At 35.8% G+C, this 18,174-nt stretch overlaps 1 long non-coding RNA gene across 1 annotated transcript in view; it reads left to right on the forward strand.

Moving 5' to 3' along the window:
* Window positions 1-9,900: 9,900 nt before the first annotated feature.
* The window catches only part of LOC135969899 (uncharacterized), a 77,623-nt gene continuing 69,349 nt past the window's right edge, over window positions 9,901-18,174 (forward strand). Inside the window, exon 1 of the long non-coding RNA XR_010585251.2 lies at window positions 9,901-10,040. This is a non-coding gene — a long non-coding RNA (uncharacterized lncRNA). The remainder of the gene's footprint in view (window positions 10,041-18,174) is intronic.

The following is an 18,174-nucleotide window of genomic DNA, read 5'->3' on the forward strand; positions in this document are numbered from 1 at the left end:
AGTTAGATTCAGTTGGCTAAACTTTTAAGGAATTTTGTCTCTTGTGAGAAATAGTGGTCTTTTTTTATTGGATGACTTTATCTAGTTTTGGCATTAGGGTAATGAGGTTCTCATAGAATGAATGGGGACATGTCCCCTCTTATTTTCTGGAAGAGTTGCAGTATATATAACATTATTAAGTGTTTGCTGGAATTTATAAGTGAAGCCAAATGAGTTAGGACTTTTCTTTGTGAGAAGTTTTGAAACCATGAATTTATTTTCCTTATTAAATACAGGACAATTCAGATTATTTTTTTCTTTTTCAGTGATCTTTGGTAGATCATATATTTTAAGGGATTTAAATATTTCATCAAGTGTCCAAAATTATTGACATAAAGTTCATCACTTTCCCTTATTTTAACATCTGTAGATTATGTAGTAATATTTCCTCTCTTTCCTGATTATGGTTATTTGTGTTTCTCTGTCTCCTCCTTTCTCTGTCTTTTGATATTTCTGGACAGAGTTTATCAGCTTGTTTGAACTGTTCAAGGAACCAACCTTTGGTTTTATTGCTTTTTTATTAATTTACTATTTATTATCTTGATCTTTATTATTTTCATAATCCTGCCCATTTGGAGTTTAATTTGTTCATCTTTTTAGTTTCTGAAAATAGAAGGAAGATTAGATCATTTTTGAAATCTTCTTTTGTCTATAAGTGCTATAAATTTTCCTTTAAACACTGCTTTAGTTGAATGTCATAAATTTTGATATGTTGTGCTTTCATTTTTATTAAATTCAAAATGTTTTACAATTTCCTTTGATTTCTTTGACCTTTGGATTACTTGGAAATTACAAAACAGATGGGAATTTAAAATGTTTTCCTGTTGTGTATTTCTAATTTAATTCAGTTTTGGTCAGAGAATATATTTGGTTCTTTTCATTTTATTGGGACTTGTTTTATAGCCCAGAATCTGGTGTATCATAGTAAATGTTCTATATGGACTTTAATAGAACATGTATTTTGATAATGTTGGTAGAGTCTTTTAGAAATGTCATTTAAGCAAACTTGTTGGTGCTATTCAGGTCTTTTATATCCATACTCATCTTTTTTTTGGTCCAATTTTTCTATCATCGAGACAGGGGTTTAGAAATTTTCAACTATGAGTATGGATTTGTCTTTCACTCCTCTTAGTTGTGTCAGGTTTTGCTTTATTTACTTTGAAGCAAAATGTTACTTTAGTAATATTGTTTACTTTGAAATCTACTTAATCTGATACTAATTTAAATACTCCAACTTTGTTTTGATTAGTGATAATATGGCATTTTTTAATCATCTTTTTATGTTTTATCTATTAGTCTCTTTATATTTAAGGTGGGGTTGTTGTATCCAGCATTTAGTTGGGTCTTGCTTTTAAAATTTTAATCCAAACTGATCATCTTTGCCTTTTTAATTGTAGAGTTTAGACAATTTATATTTAATGGATTATCAATATGTGTGGGTTTAAATAAGTCTTGCTATTTTTTCTGTTCCATTTGTTCTCTGTTCTTTTCTCTTTTCCTATCTTTTGAATTAAATAATTTATTTCATTTTATCTACATTATTGGCTTATAAATTACACTTTTTTTTTTGAGATGGAGTTTTGCTCCTGATGCCCAGGTTGGAGTGCAATGGTATGGTCTTGGCTCACTGCAAACTCCACTTCCTGGATTCAAGCGATTCTCCTGCCTCAGCCTCCCAAGCAGCTAGGATCACAGGCATGCATCATCATGCCTGGTTAATTTTTGTATTTTTTTAGTAGAGACAGTTTTGCCATGTTGTTCAGGTGGGTCTTGAACTCCTGACTTCGGGTGATTCACCCACCTTGGACTCCCAAAGTGCTGGGATTACAGGTGTGAGCCACCACGCCCAGACATCTTATCAAGTATACTATTTTTAATGGTTGTGCTAGGGTATAGAATTGTATCTTTAATTTAGCACAGTCTATTTTCAAGCATTGTACCATTTCATATATAGTATAAGGATTTTACAACAAATACTTTCGTTTCCCCTTTGCTAGCCTTTGTGCACCAGTGTATTTTGTTTCTGCATGTGTTCTAAATCACACAATATGGTGTTTTGAGTTTTGATTTAACCAACTTATTATCTTTTAAAGGATTTGCAAAAATTTCAAAAGCTTTCATGTTTACATATGATTTCCAGTGTTCTTCATTCTTAATTATACATCAAAATTTTCCTCTGGAATTACTTTCCTTCTTTCCACAAGGCTACTCTAAACATTTCTTGCAGTGCATGTCTGCTGGCAATGAATTACATCTGTTTGTGTTTATCGAGTCATTATTCACCTTCCTTTTTTTTTGGTAGAGATTTTTGCTAGGTGTAGAATTCTAGGTTAGAATTCTAGGTTTATTTTTATCCTTTCCATTGTCTTCTGGCTTTCAATGTTTCTGACCAGAAGTTTTGTGTAATTCTTATCTTTGTTCCTTAATATATAATGTATCATTTTTCTTTGATTATTTTAAAGGGTTTTTAAAAATTGACTTTTAGTAATTTAATTATGTGATTTGCTATACTCTTCAGCTTTTAACTCTTGAGATTATTAGATTTGTGACTTTTTATCTTTTATCAAAATATTTTTATCAAATCTTTTAATTTGCTTCATCTTTCCTCATCTCCTCTCACTTTCCACTTCTCTGCATAGGGATGTTAAATGAGAACGTGTGACAGTACCTTTGGCCTTTTTAAGAAGGCTGGTATTGTGAGAAGGAAAATTCAATTCAAAAACTATACTTTGCCTTTTTATGACATTAATAGTAAAGTAGATTAAGTAATATTAATTATAGACTCCTAGAAAGTAGGTAGTATACATTTCCTTTCTCAACCCAGGACATACTAGAAAATTGCTTTTATAAGTGATCTCTTTGGCTTTTCTATTTTTCCAATTAATTGGTTATGAGCACACCACTTAAATCTTATCTTTCTGAGCACCACGAAAAGGCTCATGACTGTAATACTTTTCATAAGCATATGTTTAAAAATGGTTTGTATTTGTACATTTTCTGGAATACTGATGTTTTTAAAATATTTTATGCAAATATAATTTGGTTTTTTTTTATGGATAAGCTGTCATATACTATAGTCTTGTTGTTTTCTTGTGGATTAAGAGCAGACTGGACAGACCGAGACTCTGGATACTTTTTTGGAATAGTTTAAAAATACTATACAAATATATTGAAACCGTAGAATATTTTTCCAGAACTTTATTTTAAGGAAATTTATAATTTTACTGCTTGGCTCTGTGTCCATCAGATTGTTACTTGTTTAAATGACTTTTGATTTTTTTTAAAAAAGAAACACTAAGGCTAATAACCTTGTGTTTCACCCAAGTAGAAATATAAAGATGAGATGTTTTATGTGCCCCAAAATAAACTAGTTATTTTATTGTGTGGCTGATAGTACCCTGTTATGTAGATAGAGGACTACTTGTTATATTTAAACTGGTAACTGGGTATTTCTGGAGTGTACGAAATGAAAACAAATCTTTTAATAGCACTGATATGTACAGTAATTTAAAATTTCTTGGTAACTTCCTCAACATCTTATGAGATAAACAGGAGGAAATTACTATTGTGTCAATGTGGTAGCCAGGGCATTAACAATTTAGGTAAATTTCCAGGTCTGTACAAGGAGTCAGGATTAGAATAGGTTTCAGGATTTGAAGGCAAATGCATTCTTCAAATCCGGGCTTCTGTTGAGTCACTGGTGAAGAAGAAACTCCATTTAAGAGATCCTCACTCTCTGCTCTTTCTGTGGGTAGCGCTGTTTTGGTTTATTTGAAACCAAGCTTACTCATAAATCCTTAAGTTGGAAAGGATATATGGTCAGTTTATTATTCTTAAAAGATATGCAAAGGATTGGTCTAGTAATGGAAATAAAGTATATTAGAAGCATCTCTTGTGCAGTCAAAACTATTGCTCATATTAATTGCTTTCCTACACATTTAAAAGTAGGTTTCAAGTAGATGGAATTATTCAGAAAGTTGAATATATATTATTTGGCTATGTAAATATGCATATGTCCACATATATTCACATATATTTGAGAGGGAGAGGGAAAGAATCTGTTTATATGGCCATAACTAAGGTAGTTCGAGGTAGTAGAAATAGTTGTTTTTAGTGTCAGGAATTTGGAAGAAAAATGAGGGCAACAGTGAAAGTGAACTTGAAATGTCTTTCCTAATGATTGACTTGTTATAAAAGATTATTTCTCATTCACAGAAAAAAATGTTATTTTGTTAATTTCATTTTTTATTTTTTTCTTTTTTCCAGTAGTTATTCTTTATTTTACTTGTACTCTTTGTGTAACCCTGGCCAAGACACACCCTAAATTCTCTCCAACTCTTTTTCTTTTTTTCTTTTACTTTAAATTCTGGGATACATGTACAGAACATGCAGGTGTGTTACATAGGTACACGTGTACCATGGTGTTTTGCTGCACCTATTGATGCATCCTCTAAGTTCCCTCCCCTCACCCTCCACCCTCCACATTCCCTGGTGGTGTGTTGTTCCCCTCTCTGTGTCCACGTCTTCTTATTGTTCAACTCCCACTATGAGTGAGAACATGCAGTGCTTGGTTTTCCGTTCCTGTGTTAGTTTGCTGAGGATGATGGCTTCCAGCTTCATCCATGTCCCTGCAAAAGGACATGATCACATTCCTGTTTATGGCTGCATAGTATTTCATGGTGTATATGTATCACATTTTCTTTATCCAGTCTATTATTGATGGGCATTTGGGTTGGTTCCATGTCTTTGCTATGCAAATAGTGCTGCAATAAACATACGTGTGTGTATGTCTTTATAGTAGAATGATTTATATTCCTTTGGGTATATACCCAGTAATGGGATTGCTGGGTCAGATGATATTTCTGGTTCTAGATCCTTGAGGAATTGCCATAATGTCTTTCACAATGGTTGAACTAATTTACCTTCCCACCAACAGTGTAAAAGTGTTCCTATTTCTCCACAATCTTGCCAGCATCTGTTGTTTCTTGACTTTTTAATTATCACCATGCGACTGGCATGAGATAGTATCTCATTGTGGTTTTTGATTTGCATTTCTCTAATGATTGGTGGTGTTGAGCATTTTTTCGTGTTTGTTGGCCACATAAATGTCGTCTTTTGAGAAGTGTCTTCACATCCTTTGCCCACCTTTTGATGGGGTTGTTTGCTTTTTTCTTGTAAATTTGTTTAAGTTCCTTGTAAATTCTGGATTTTTGTCTAATGAGTAGATGGCAAACATTTTCTCCTATTTTGTAGGTTTCCTGTTCACTCTGATGATAGTTTCTTTTGCTGTGCAGAAGCTCTTTCGTTTAATTAGATCCCATTTGTCAATTTCAGCTTTCTTTACAATTGCTTTTACTATTTTAGTCATGAAGTCTTTCCCCATGCCTATGTCCTGAATAGTATTGACTAAGTTTTCTTCTAGGGTTTTTATGGTTTGGGGTTTTATACTTAAGTCTTTAAACCATCTTGAGTTAATTTTTGCATAAGGTCTAAGGAAATGGTCCAGTTTCTGTTTTCTGCATGTGGCTAGCCAGTTTTCCCAGCACCATTTATTGAGTAGAAGAGCCTTTCCCCATTGCTTGTTTTTGTCAGGTTTGTCGGAGATCAGATAGTTGTAAACGTGTTATTTCTGGAGTCTGTTCAGTTTCATTGGTCTATAGGCCTGTTTTGGTACCAGTACAATGCTGCTTTGGTTACTGTAGCCTTGTCGTATAGTTTGAAGTCAGGTAGTGTGATGCCTCTAGCTTTATTCTTTTTGCTTAGGATTGTCTTGGCTCTACAGGGTCTTCTTTGATCCCATATGAAATTCATTTATTTTATATTTCCATAAGTTATTGGGGCACAGGTTGTATTTGGTTACATGAGAAAGTTCTTTAGTGGTGATTTTTCAGAAAACATATGCTTTAAAATTTCTTTCAGACGTGGGGATTATGATTTTCTCCTATGTAGTTTATTTTTCTCATATAATAGAAAGTCTAGAGTAGGTGTTTGCTGGCATTGATTTAGCTCCCTGATGCTTCCATCAAAGATCCAGGATCTTTTTATCTTTTAGTCCAACTGTCCTTGTTTTGTTGTCTTTTGTCCTTAGGATTGCTGCCTATGGTCACAAGATAGCTTCTGAAACTTCAGTTAATTACAGGATGCCTAATTAAGCAGGAAGCTGGAGGGAAGGGGCTGCACCTCTTGTGCCTATCTCCTTTTGTCAGGAAAGCAAAATGACAGAGGCCTACCAGGAGACTTCCCTGTACTTCTCATAGCCAGGACTGGACCACGTGACTATACCTAGCTGCAAGGGAGACTGGAAAATAAAGGAACAAAAGTATGACTGGCTCAGTCTAATCATAATCTATCACCTGTGCCAGGGCACATTGCTACCCCAAGGAATGAAGTATGAGGGTAAATATTGGCAACAACTAGCAGCATCAGTCTCAGGGTCATAGATATATCCTTCTCTACTATGATCTAAGTAGTGCTCTTCTATATAATAGTCTAATCCATGCATTCACTAAAAGAGAATTACTTTGTACTCTAAAATTCTTTACAAATGTCAAAAGATGCTCTGTGAAGTATCTTAGTATTTTTATTTATTGATTCTGTGTCTTTTATGTTTGTGGGGGAAAATTCAACTGATTTGTCAAATATTTGATTACAGATACAGAATACAGAAGAATTATAAACCACCCCTCAAAATGTGTAAAGAGAAATTATCATAAAACTTCCATGAAAGCAAAAGACATTACCAAATTTAAGGTGTGTAGTGTGTTGCACAGGAAATAATGTTGCTCTCACTTTCTTGATTCTATAGCATTTGATAGTGAACAGATACCAAAGTTTGATTCATATGTCCAGGTTTCATCATTCAATCAAGATGTTGAAGTTCATATTTAAAAACAATCAATATATAGTAAACATTTTGTTTCTGGAATCGTGCTAGCATACTTGCATGTATACGTACATATGCAAGTTAAAGTCTTCATTCTCACAACTATGAATTTCTCAGTAACACAGGGTAGGAAGTATAAAAAGTCTAAAGCACTAAGTTTGGGGTTTTATTTTGTTTCCAAGACTTGCAACTTGAGTCTTGATATGAAGTATGAGCCTCTAAATGTGGGGTACTGGTCTTTTTTTTAACAAAATAAAATGAATAAACATAAAATCAAAACCTGCTGTTTTTCTAACTTAGGAATATAGAGACACAGCAAATATTAGGTGACAATATTTTCCTACCTTTGAGCCAATTGTTTTGGCATCCTGAAGACATAATTTAAGTTACATAGCCAAAAGAAATAATGCTGTTACATGTAGAATATATTTTCACATACAATTTACATTCAGTGTTCATTCTAAAGACATATGATTCAAAAATGATTGAAGGAAAATAAAGTATCTAGGTTCACAGACATTTATTTTGAAACCATGATCATCAGGCCTCCATGATAAAGCATGTGCCTAAAAGGTGTTCTGAGTTTCACTTTGGAGATTTGGAAACAGAGTCTCAGGGACCAGTAACTTACCCAAATTCTTGCAGGGTTCATAGCCATGATGACAGCTCTGGCAACCCTAAGGGTTTAAGGGATAAGATTTCTAAATCCAATTCATACAACTAACAGTGGCGCTCAACCATGACTCATGTTAGAATTACCTGGCAAGCTTTTTAAAAAATACTAATGCCTGGCCTCTACCCTATACCAGTGAATCCAAAATTTTGGTATTGGGGTCCAGGCATTGATTTTTTTTTTTTCTTTTTAAATGAAAACACTCAAAAAGCCAAAAATTTCCTCAGGCGATTTTATTATGCGGTGTAGGTTGGGAAACACTGATTATGCCACAGACCTGAGAATATGATGAATTGGGTTGGTGAATCAGGGTGATCCATAGCCAGTGGGTTCTCAAATATTCAGTTCATGTGGTATTTCATGACCTGAAAGCAAATGCAGACAAGTTCTTTGTGTCTTATTTGAAATGCTGTTGTCAGACAGCATCATCTTTTCCAGCTATTATTCTCTTTTTATTTTCAAGTGACTCATGTGGAAGAGTGTATTTGCTTCATGTTGCAACTTAGTCCTTCACATGGTTGTCCCAATGCCCCATTTACCTTTGTGGCCATTGGCACAGCCTGGAAGTTTAGAACAATGCAAGTCATCTTGAAATCTAAAACATGATTTCTGGTAATGCCTTAGGAAGTACTTTCAGGTTAATTTTTATTTCCAAAGCACCTCGGACTCCTTCCTGAAATAGATTAAAAACTGCTCATTGGCAAAGAGTGAGGGGAACTAGGTGAGGGGGATTGGGCTAACACTGGCTCCGTGTGATTAGTCCTGATTTAAATGCTGGAAATGACAACGGAGTTTGTTTATGGCTTTTCTCACCCTGAAGATATCTTTATAGGAATATTTATTTGAACACTAACTGGGGAAAGATTTATAGGGGCTCAAACAATTCTTTTTCAAGGAGCTGAAGGCCTAATTTTTATCATACACACCAATATTTTTTTTTCCTTTTAGGAAATGTGTGGGCGTATGTGCTTTTAAAAATTGCGTATCATACTCTTTTTTTCTTGCCTCAAGCAATGTTGCTTTGATAAAATGACTTATTTGAATCTTAAACTGATTATTTACCAGCTACAGAACTTAGAAAAAATTGCTTAACTCCTCTGAGACTGGGCACGTTCATCTCTGAAGCAAAGACAGGGTTCTCTTTGCTTATCGTGGTTGCAGAAATTAAAGAGATAATTTTCATAAAGCACCTAGTACAAAGTCTGGGGTAGTTAGTTCTCCAGTAAACACAATTTATCCTCTCTTCCTTCCTCTTCCCTCAAACAGAATATATTCTCAAGAAGAACCTGACATAAATCATTTATACATAAATGAGACTTTGTCATTTTTTAATTTCCTTGAGTATTCTGTAAGAGTAGACTTCAATAATAATAACACAGTTATAATTTTTGCCATGTGCTTTACTATGAGAGTTGTTGGTTGGATGGCCTGTCTTTGGGAGAATTCAGTATCAGTGAGTGGGAAAGGTTATTTTTGTGGGTGGTTGGTCAGGGAACAGAGAATTCACTCCATACAAGCAGCTTTCTATTCTGCATGCAAGGTAGATCCACTGGAAGTCTCACTGAGTGATGTGTTTGTGCGAACAGCAGTTAATGACCATGTAGGATAACCCATCATCAGAGCTCGATCCCAGCTGACTCAGAGTAGGATTAATCATGAAAGTCTGGATTTAGATGTGTAGTCTGAAGATACATGTGTCCTGGGAAAGAAATTAGGCTGGACTTTCATAAAAATTGTTATAAAGAAGCAACAATAATTAGAGTAGAAAAAATGGCCTTCAGTCATTTAGTGCCCTGGTAGACATGAACCAACACAGCCCACTTCAGGTTGGCAGATATGAGAGAATCTGTGGAAGGGAGGCTTGAACCATCTTGAAAATATTTCCCAAAGCCTCTACTGCTGGGATCCTGGTCAGAGCTGCCCCACGTCTGTTTATCTGGAGACATGGAAACCTTTATTCAAGGACCTGTGGAGAGAAGGCAGACAAGACTGTAGAATCTGCACTCTCATCCTCTTGAGGGCACACCTTATTTACAAAAGGAGATTTAGATTACTTGATACCATAAATCTTGGCATAGAGAAACTCAAAGCAAATATTTATTCTACAAGGATGGGTTAGCAGTGTTGAGGTAGTGAAATTTACCTTGTACAACTTTTAAAAAGTTTATTGAGTTGTTAATGGAATAGCATTACCTGTGATTAACAAATGTTGAGAAACTGTTGGCAGGTTCCTGGTAAATATTTAACAACACTTATGCATCAGACAACAGAAATGGAATAAAATTCCAAAAAAGCTATTTTTTTTTTCATTTGGCTTGAAGTCAGTATGGAGAAGTTATTTAAAATAAGATGTTTGTCCCATGGAATTGGCCCCTTTGTTATCGTATATCCTTCAGGTTTATGGGACAGCACTAGAGGAAAGTGACAGCCTCAGAGGACCTTCAGGTAAGCTGGCTCCATTTTGGTGACATACATATAGAGGCATAAATACCTGGTTTTTACTGAGAATACCCTGGATAATTATTAAGCTGGATTTGGACTAAGGAAGAAAAGGTCTTCTTGCTTTTCACTTTCTCTCTCCACATGTATGTTTGTATGTTTGTGTATGTATGTATTTATAAAAATATTTGAAACTTTGAACTCCTGAAATCATAGACTCGGGTTCCTTGAACGTGAATTGTTTTCTGTTGAAACTTCTTTTCATGCCAATTCTATCTGATTAGTTTCAGCTCTTTGATAACTAGGAGTCTATGATAGTTGATGTCATAGGGGTCTAGAATATTGGCATATGACTTCAAACAGATCAAAACTAATTTCCAGACAAGTTCCAAGTATGTTCGGTAACTGCTATAAAGAGCACTAAACATTCATGATTCATTAGCTGTGTCTACACCACATAGAATGAGTGGAGACTTGGTACTTTTCTAGTCACTTATTATCCACATAGGCTGACAGATCCCATTAATCAGACTATTTGGTTAATTGACAGATCTCCATTTTGCTTTTTGTTTATATATAGTTCTAGTGTATAGATGCCAAACGTGCTATTCTATCATTGTGCACAATTCTAAAGATGACTTTTGGCCAGTCTAAACACTGCCTAGGAGTTGTTTATCATGCTTGATTTAATACTCCTCCCGAAGCATGTATACTATTAATTTCTGCTTGAGAATTTCCAACAAAGCAAACATTTACACAAAGAGGGTGATTCCCTTCTGGCTGTAGGGATGGATCAAGACAGTGGTACCAAAATAGATATGACTGTGTCCACGTTCCTGAGACCTTAATCACATTTAATCACTGTACAAGTTGTGCTAGGAGGAAGGAAAATGTGGTGTCTCTCTGTGGTTGCACTATATATCTTGTCAACTCTTCAGCGAAGCTCTGTGCATGGCTGCAATAAAGGGGCTACCGTGTGTGTGTGTGTGTGTGTGTGTGTGTGTGTGTGTATTTTTCCAACTTCATTTACCAGTTTTTAGTAGAAAGCCATATTTTGTGTATTTAAAAACATTGAGAATCGGGCAAGGCAAAAAAAAAAAAGACAGGATAAAGGAAAGTTTCCTACAGGAATTACCAAGAATTTGTCCCACAGAGGAAGTCCTCAATTGCTTCTTGCTCATGGAAATATTTTCACCTGCTTTGCCAAGGCCTGGATACTGATATCTGGAAGGTATTAAGCAATCCAGAAAGTTTATTCATCAACTTTGATTCATCTTAATAAGAGAGCTTAGAAATCAAAGCCATTTCCCTCCTTCCCGCAAAAAGTTCAGGATTCGTAATGCTAAATGGCTTGCTCCCTACTTAGAGCAAATAGTTTAGTCAAATTTGATATATTGACTCATAACCCACACATTAGAGCCAAACATGTCCTGTTATGAAAAATTAAGACTCTCTCGACACACAACTTGGCTCTGAATTTGAACCCATAAACAACTTTTGTTTAAATGCTCCATTTGAAAAGTAAATTAAAATGCCTAAGAATTAAGTAAAGGTATCACTGGATCCAGGACAAAAAGTCCTGCACATGTTGGGCTTCCTCTCTGAAATCAATGCCCTTCCTTAGGGCTTCTGAACCAATGGGTATGAATTTGAGGCTGGGGTAATGGCTGTGGTTGTTGCAAAAAAAGAAGAGAAGGGAATTGAGTCTGTCTTACAGAGGCAGATGCTGGTTTAGTATGAAGAGCATCATTGATGCTTTGAATTGAACCTGAACTCTAACACCTCAGAGACTGCCACAGTTCTAACCATTAGAACCAAAAGATAATTGCCCAGATGGATGCACTGTGCATGATCTGCAATCATAGCATTTTAACTACTTTAAATCAGCAGTGCTAAAAATATATATATATATATATATTTTTTAAAAACTAAACTATTTGAGATCCGAGGAAAGAGCAGACTAACAGCTAACTCCTTCTAACAAAGGCAGGCTTCAAAGAAGTTACCAATCAAACAATATGTTGCCCAGTTTCCTGCAAGAAAAAAAGTCTCTCAAATTTAAAAGCGGAGTTTTTTGTCCACTGAAATCAAGAGAATCCTTTAGGTTATGGGGACATGATATTAATTATTTGGGGAACTTTAGATGTTGGCTATTTTTAGACTTACTTTTTCTGTATCTTTCACAAAGTTTTCTAAATGGAGATGCTTTCATTTCTTGTCAATGTCAAAGCCACACTGCAGCTGTCTGCTCTGTCCTCAGAGGTGCTTGCCCCCTGCTCATTTCCCCTGCAAGGTCAAGTTGACCTTTGAGTGCTGAAACCAAGGGAAAGCAGGCCCTAGTTAGAAGCAGCTAGACTGTTAGTGGTAAAGTTACCATATGGCAGCAGGCCCCGCTTAGCAGGGAGGAGAAATAGGAAATTATGGATTGTAGGAATGAGTTTGAAGCCCACGGAATCTGGGAATCAATTGTATATTCATTGAGTAACTGAATGTTGTTTTTAGCACAAGTACCTACTATGTGCCACACACAATTCCATACTGTCTCTGACTGCCTTTGGTCTCATAGACTGTTATGCCTTGTGTCCTTCCTTCACCGCTACTAGCAGCAGCATGGTCTAATGGAAAGTAAGAGGGGGTTCAAATAAGAGCCCCAAATTCATATTTGATCACTGACCTTCACTTGTATGACCTTTGGCTGCTGAAATTCCCTGAACCTGAGATTCCTGATTTATAACAAAGGAATAAAAACACTGCCTATATTTAAAATCATTGATATGCTTAGTTAATTTTAGCTAATGATTTTTTTTCTGGAGTTTTTAGACATGAGAAAAATATTTAAGGGACATGGCAGCAGCAAAGAAGAAATAAACAGATGTAAGCTTGGAAAATAGTATTTGTGAGGGGAAACCAGAGACCAAATGTGGCACAGGCAGTTTATGAACCAAGGTGGGTGGGATGGGTTGCCTGGGAAAGGATTTTAGAGGCATGCTGCTAAATGACCCAGTCATATCCAGAACTGGTGTCCGGTTCTCTCTGCCCTGACCCCAACTTTATGTGGTTTGATTGATAATAAAGCAGTCATTTTGATCCTATTTACCAGAACCACCTGTAGCAAAACAGCCCATCCTTTGTGTATGAGGTAGAGTAGGCCTGTACTCTTGGTGAGAGGACAGGTGGTTTGAGCAGAATCATTGTTCTGCTCTGAGCTGGGAGCTTTCTATCTAAGGTCTGTGGTACCTGAATTAAAGTTGGGAAGTATGCAGCAAGGTACTCTTGAGCATGGCTTTTGCTTTCTGCCAAGGTTGTGTGAGTGTTCATAAAACTGAGAAACAGGGCTAGATGGGCAGACTCTTGGAAAGAGATCAATAAATGCCTTTTTTCTTTTGCTAAATGCTTCCTTTTGCAATTTTTATCTCTTTTCATGTGCTATAATGCATCTTGATTTATTTTGAAAAAGTGAACATAGTCTACTTAGCTGGCCAGAGGTACAACTGAGAATAAACAGCAGCAATGTGTCAAGTCAGAGCAGTTGGCTAAAGCCAAGCAAGCATGAAGGTACCTGAGATGCACAGAGGTGGGTGAGGTGCAGAGTCTAAGGTCAGATAATCAGTAAGTGCTTGCTTTATTAATGGGGTTGAATTATGATCACACCAAAGAATCTGTGCTCTGCTGCTTTATGTAGCCTTTTGGGGTGGGCATTTAGATGCAGCTTGCCGCCAGATAGACATCTACAGGTACAATTTACCCCTGATCAAGAAACACTAAAAGTGTTTCATGTTAGCAGGCCAAGGGGGAGTGGAGATGATGGGATAGGAGGTAGACTGAATGAAGAGGAAGAGTGCATGAAGTATGTAATCCTCATAGAGGAAATTGAAAGTTGATTGTATCCAGATGGTTCTGGACTGTTGGTTTATTCAGACAGTGATAGCAGCCAACTGCAAGAGTGATGTCCTTTATTGTGTGAGCCAGATTGAGCACTAGTTGACAAGTGGAAGTGTTGAGCTTAGATGGAAGCATATTCATCTGAAGGAATAGTGGGGAAGGTGGAGTACACAGTAAACATGCAGTTAGATGGGTAGATCACTGGATGGAGAATGAGGACATTCTCTTACTGCTTCTGTTTTTCATGAAATGGGAAACGAGGCTATCAGCTGACGGTGAGAAGGTGGAAGGGTTGTTGCAGGTATGACTGGGGAGTGAGTGGCAGAAGGATCAAGGTTACTGGAGGTGAGATAATGATCATGAGACATAAAGGCTGAAATAGGGGAAGGATTTTCTACAGGGATATGAAAATCACAAGAACTGTGAAAACACTGGTGATGAAGGGACAGAGGGAGCCACAAGCTAAATTCTTCAAGAAATGCCCCATGGATGGATGTCATTAGGTGACCACAGCAGGGAGGGGTATTGGGTACTATGATGTCACAGATTACTTTCAAATTGCTAGAAGTTTCTATTGATATGAGAAGAACAATGATTTGGAAGGAGCATTAAGCACAAGAAAGACAACTACTGCAACTGCTGGCCTTGTGGCATGGAGGTTTGAGAGAGAAAACAGCAAGCCCATGAGGTGACTATACGAGAAGCAGTGTCCTCAAAGGAATTCGGGTTTCAGATACAGCAAGATGGTCAAGAAAGCATTTACATCAAACGTTTACCTGTGGATTTTGCTGATGACAGATTGGGAGTACCAGAGAACAAAGAGGAGTAAGAAAGATCAGAGTTGGCCGGGAAAGTAGGTCAAGTCAGGAGACAGACAAAGCCATATGGAAATGACCATGTGGGTGCTGAGGATTGATCTTGGAGTCTTAGGAGATAAAAAGATCTTACGAGCATTTTTTTTGTAGGAAGGGAATGTAGGGGCTATGAAATTTAGCCTTATCATCATCATCATTATTAGACTGGATTATTGCTTTGGATACAGCCTATATGAGGTTTTTTCTGTTAGTGTAGGTTCTGTCTCTCAGACCGTATTTATTCATATTGATCCACTAGACTTGAAAAAAATCTCAGAGGCATTTAGTTTATTCCTATGTGTTTTTTGGTCAGTTCTATTAAGGTATAATTTATATATAAAATTCACCCTTTCTAGTATATTTTTTTCATGTGTTTTGACAAATGTGTACCCCACCAAATCAAGATCTAGAACAGTTCCAAAAGTCCCCACAAATCACTCTTACCTACTTTCAGTGCCTGGCCACCACTGATCTGCCTTTTGTTCCTATAATTTTGCCTTTTCTGGAATGACAATTAAATGGAATCATACAGTATGAGGCCTTTTGAGTCTGGATTCTGTCACCACAATACAGTTGAAATTCATTTTTCTTATCTGTATTAAAAATTTGTTTTTCTTGCTGAATTATATCTGTATTCCATTGTATGGATAAACGCAGTGAATTTATGAATTCATCAGCTGAAGGACATTTGGGCTTTTACTAGTTTTTAGTGTTTGTGAGTAAAGGCCACTGTAAACATTCAGTTTTTGTGGGAACAGAAGTTTTCATTTTTCTTGGGTAAGAGTCATGAAGCAAGTTTGTTAGATTTGTGTGGTTAAGTGCATACTTCATTCCTAGGAAACTGCCAAACAACTTTTCAAAGTGGCTGTGTCATTTCGCATTACCACCCGCGATGCCTGAGAACTTCAGTTGTTCCACATCCTTGCCATGTTGTCTGTTTTTTCCTTTTCTTTTCTTTTTATTTTTTTTTTACAATTTTTAATCAGTGAGTGGGGTAGTGTTATCAGATTATGGTTTTAGTTGACATTTTCCTGATGACTAAACACTGAACATTCTTTCATGTGCTTATTTGCCATTTGTGTATCTTCTTTGGTGAAATGTCTGTTCAGTTTTTTGGCCTACTTTTAAAATTACCTTCTTACCTTTTTGAGAGTTCTTTACATCTTCTAGATACAGATTCTTTATCTGACATGCCTTTAAAAACATCCTCCAGATCTTATTTTGCATAAGCAGAAACTTTATACGCTTGCATGGATTTATTTTTGGGCTCTCTGTTCTGTTCCGTTGGCTGTGTGGCTGTGTTTGTGTATGCAGTCAGGTCCACGATTAGTGGGCCTGTAACTACTGGAGGGTATGGGCGGGTGTGACCCCTCTGTACTGGGTGGATATTGAACAGTCTCTGGGACTGGGTGGAAAGGAGCTGACGGTGGGTAATGGGTTACAGCTTCTAGGTGTGGAGCTGCGTCAAGCGGTTGGCCTGCTACCCTAGGGCACAGGCCTGCCTTGTCAAAGCAGCTTTCCATGGCCTTGGGCTCCACCAGGGTGTCACAAACGCCCCATCTAGATCCTGAAGCTCCTAAAACTTTTATCTGCAGATGGTTGAGAAATTAGTACTTCTGGGACGAGAATTGGGCTGATGGCTGTTCTGCCATCTTTTTTATTTCATTCTCTGACATGTCTTTCAGAAATATCTTATTTAGGTGAGTTGGTTGTATTTATTTTTTTAACAGTGTATTTGGAAGAGTAGAAGTTTCATATTTTGATAATTCTAATTTCTAAATTTTTAAAAAATGGAACATGCTTTTGGTTTTGTATTTAACAAATCACTGCCTAACCTAAGATCACAAATGTTTTCTCCTAGGTATTTTATAAAGATTTACATTTAAGTCTATGATCCATTTTATGTTAATTTTGGTTTATAATACAAGATAATGGTCAAGGATTTTTTTATTTTTGCATATTGATATCCAATTTTTCCAGTGCCATCTGTTGAAAAAGCTATTCCTGCATGCTCATGTTTCCTTTGCACCTTTGGCAAAAAAACTAATTGACCATATTGGTTTTGGTAAAATACTGTTTTGTTCCATTGATTTATGTTTGTATTCTGTGTTATACTTCCTTGATTACTGTTTTATAGAAAGTCTTGAAATCAGGCAGTATGAGCTTTACTTTTTTCTTTTTCAACTGTTTTGGGGCTATTCCAATTCCTTTGTCTTTAATTTTATTTAATAAGCAGGCATGCAAATTAAAGAAAAAATAAAATTACTTTTTAAATTATTTAACTTTAATAAAAGGGAAGAAGTTCCCTTTTATTTCTAGTTGACAGAGTTTTTTAGTATTACGGATGTTGAGTTATATGATTTCTCTGCATTTATCAAGATAAGTCATGTGATTTTCTTTTTAAGACTGTTCATACAGTAAATTATGTTGATTTTCCCCCCAATATTGAACAGCTTTGTATTCCTAGTTTAAGCCCACTTAGTTGTGATGTGTTATCTTTTGTATACAGTGCTTGTTTCAATTTTCTAAGATTTTATTGAGAATGTTTGCCTCTACATTTATAAAGAATATTGGTCTGTAGCTTTCTAGTCACTGTAATTCTTTCATCTAGGTTTGGTATCATGGTAATGCTTGTCTCACAAAATGAGTCGGAAAGTGTTCGCTCCTCTTCTCATTTTTTAAGATTTTATAGATAATTCATATTTCTTCCTTAAGTTTGCTATAAATACATCTTGTCCTGGAATTTTCCTTGTTGGAAAGTTTATTTCAATTTCTTTGAGATAGACAGTTGTTTACATTATTTCTTCTTGAGTAAGCTTTGTTAATTAGTGCTTTTCAAGAAATCTGTTCATCCCTTCTGAGTTGTTGAAATATTGGTGTTTATAATTGTATCTCCTCTCCCTCTCTTTTTTTCTGCAATTCTGCTTAGAGGTTTATCAGTTTTTCCTAGCTTTTGGCTCAATTGATTTTTTTCTCCATTTTTTTTCTTTAAAAATATTTATTGGTTTTTCTCTTCTCATCTTTCTTATCTCCTTCCTTTTACTTGTTTTGGGTTTAATTTGCTCTTTTTGTTTTGTTTTGTTTTTGTTATGGGATAAGTTTAGATAATTGATTTAAGTCCTTTCTTTTCCTTTTTTCCCATTTTAATTCGTTTTGAAAATTAGTGTCACATAGTTGTACATATTTTGAGGGTCCTTTCTTCTCTTCAATATATTTAAGGCTATACCTTTTCCTTTACTCACCGCTTTTGCTGCTTTCCACAAATCTTTTTACATTGTATTTTTACTTTATTTCAAAGAAAAATATTTTTTAATTTCCTTTTTGACTCTTTAATTCATGAGTTACATATAATTCTGCTGCTTAATTTCCAAATAAGTGAGAATTTCTAATATCTTTTTTTATCA

The sequence above is a fragment of the Macaca fascicularis genome, chromosome 3 (genome assembly GCF_037993035.2).
Source record: "Macaca fascicularis isolate 582-1 chromosome 3, T2T-MFA8v1.1".
Lineage (NCBI taxonomy): Eukaryota > Metazoa > Chordata > Mammalia > Primates > Cercopithecidae > Macaca > Macaca fascicularis.